We start from the raw sequence: 3,312 nt of genomic DNA, 5'->3' as shown, positions 1-3,312 counted from the left end.
AATTTTTTTATTTTTTTTTTGTTAATTATTTTTTTTTAAATGTATCTATTTTTTTTTTATAAATCTACATTTTTTTTTTGTAAATTATTTTTTTTTTATAAATAAACTAATTTTTTTAGTAAATAAATTAATGTTCATTACAAAATAAATAAATTAATGTTTTGTACAAAAAAACTTTCAACTTAAATTTTTCGTACTCAAATTTTTTTTAACGATAAATTTTTTTAAAAATATATCTATTTTTCTTTTTAACTATTTTTTTTTATAAATTTTTTTTTTTATTTTCTGTTAATTATTTTTTTTTTTTATAAATCAACTTTTTCTTTTAGAAATAAACTAATTTCTTTGTAAATAAATTAATGTTTTTTACGAAAAAAACTTTCAACTTAAATTTTTTGTTTTTTACTCGTATGAGATCCAAAATTTATCAATGTTTTTCCTTTCAATAGCCAGGTTAATGATTTTTTTTCTTCTTCAACTTTCTTAATGTCATCCATGGATTCCACCATAAAATGCACTACATCTTCTATAATAATTTAATTTTTTTAGAAAAAAGTACAAAAGATCAGTACAAAAATTGATAAAAAAAACCTTACTCAAAAGGTATGCATTGCCCGCAATAATAATTTTATCTCCTCTTTCAAATCCACCGGGTTTGAAACACTTAATAGTAACATCCAATTTATATACACCATCCGTAATAGAACACCAAGCTTTTTGCAGTACCGAATTCTCAGAATTCAACAGCGCAAAGTTGGTTTTTACGTAACCAGTAGTCCCTGTTTAAATATAAATCAGTTTTTCAAAAAATACTAAGAGCTATTGAACGATAAATCTTCAAGATTTATATAACAATCTCATAAAAAAATAAGAAAAACGGTTTATCCTACGAATCAACCCCAAAATCCCACCGTTTTTAAGATCAAATAACTTCTTTTTTTTAAAAAGTTTCAATTTTCAGATCGTGAAATAAAAATTAATAAATTATTGTTTCAATTATTATCAATTTACATGAAACCAAGCTATTAATATATATATTTAGAAATATTTATTACTTACGAAGTTTCGTTGGAAGCTGAGCATTATTTATTTCATTAAGTGGGATTACTGGTAGTTCGTTATTGTCCAAATTAGCGGTGCCACTTTTAAATTTAGATTTGTTAATTTTGCCGAGGTTTTCAACGATTGTATATTTTTGAATGACAATTTCGGCATTAGTAAAGTTCACGTAACTGAAGTGGGTATTTTTTTTTGATTTCGCATTTTCTAAATGAATAATCTACAAATATTTTAACGATGATTATTTTATTATTATTATTATTATTATTATTATTATTATTATTGTTATTATTATTATTATTATTACTATTTTTTATTACATAGTGACTACAGATTTTTGAAACTTAAATTCCCGAAGTTTTTCAGATAACTATTTTTTTATATTAACTATTTAACTATTTTTTTTTTATTTTTTGTTAATTATTTTTTTTTTTTATAAATCAACTTTTTCTTCTATAAATAAATTAATATTTTTGTAAATATATTGATATTTTTTACAAAAAACTTTGAACTTAAATTTTTTTAACACAAATTTTTTTTAAATATATCTATTTTTTTTAACTGTTTTTTTTTTTTATAAATCTACATTTTTTTTTTGTTAATTATTTTTAAATATATCTAATTTTTTTTTAACTGTTTTTTTTTTTTTATAAATCTACATTTTTATTTTGTTAATAATTTTTAAATATATCTATTTTTTTTTTAACTGTTTTTTTTTTTTATAAATCTACATTTATATTTTGTTAATTATTTTTAAATATATCTATTTTTTTTTTAACTGTTTTTTTTTTTTATAAATCTACATTTTTTTTTGTTAATTATTTTTAAATATATCTATTTTTTTTTTAACTGTTTTTTTTTTTTATAAATCAACTTTTTCTTTTATAAATAAACTAATTTTTTTGTAAATATATTAGTGTTTTTTACAGAAAAACTTTCAATTTAAATTTTTTTAACGATAAATTTTTTTTTAAATATATCTATTTTTCTTTTTAACTATTTTTTTTTTATAAAGTTTTTCTTTATTTTTTGTGAATGATTTTTTTTTTTTTATAAATCAACTTTTTTCTTCTATAAATAAACTAATTTTTTTGTAAATATATTGATATTTTTTACAAAAAAACTTTCAACTTTAATTTTTTTAACTCAAATTTTTTTTAGCGATAAATTTTTTTTAAATATATCAATTTTTTTTTTAACTATTTTTTTTTTTTTATAAATCTATTTTTTTTTTTTTTTTGTTATTAATTATTTTTTTTTACTCACACTATCTAAAGAAATTTCTTTCTCCACTCGTTTAATATCATCATTCCAAACTATGATTTGGATACGCATGTCGTCTCCGTTGTTTAAAGTGAATCTAAAAATTTCACTGTTCTGTCCCACTTCTTTCGTTGCTTCTATTGCATCAACATATCCGATCAATTCACTACAATTAATTTTTTAAAAATTAATTATGTGAATATTTAATAAATGAAATATTTAAAAAAAAAAAAACGATCATCCCTACTCAAAAGTTTCCATAGGATCCACTCAAGTGGGTCAAAAACCTCATAAAAAACCTATATACGAAAATTGTATTACTTTCTATACGATTTTTGACTGTTTTGGGTAGATTCTATGTTAACTTTTAAGTAGGAATGAGGACAAAGATAATATCGAGATTAAAAAAAAAAAAAATGAAAAAATATATATTAACAAAAATAACTATAAAAAAATAGTGTAAATTACATACACATTTTGTTCGGGTTGAATCTTTTTTATTTCCTCCGTAGAAGTAAACTCAATTTTATCTTCATTTGCCATCGTAATTTAAATAATATTAAAAATTTTATTTAATTTAATAAATTTTAATAATTGGAGAGGAATGTAAGTAGCTTCGTAATTAATTCCGTTACCTAGCAACCAATAAATAACTATATATTCTGGTTGAAGTTATCTTAGTAACAATTTATTTAATTAAAAAATTAGAATTTCTTTTGTTATTGAATAAATATAATTTAAAAAAAATTTTAGAAAAATCTACCTAAAAATAATTTGTTTCAATATATATATTGGATATACAAGAACAATTATTATGGTTGTTAGCATTTTCATAAATTATGAGTCAGTTTTTCAATCAGAGTTCAAATTATCATTAATTGTATGTATATTCACAATATATACAGCAATAATAATTTGAACCCGGATTGAAAAACTGATTTATAATTTCAGAAAATGCCTCTATTATAGTATTTGTTTTTTTTATACTCA

The sequence above is a fragment of the Microplitis mediator genome, chromosome 11 (genome assembly GCF_029852145.1).
Source record: "Microplitis mediator isolate UGA2020A chromosome 11, iyMicMedi2.1, whole genome shotgun sequence".
Lineage (NCBI taxonomy): Eukaryota > Metazoa > Arthropoda > Insecta > Hymenoptera > Braconidae > Microplitis > Microplitis mediator.
Note: the sequence above shows the minus strand (reverse complement) of the source record.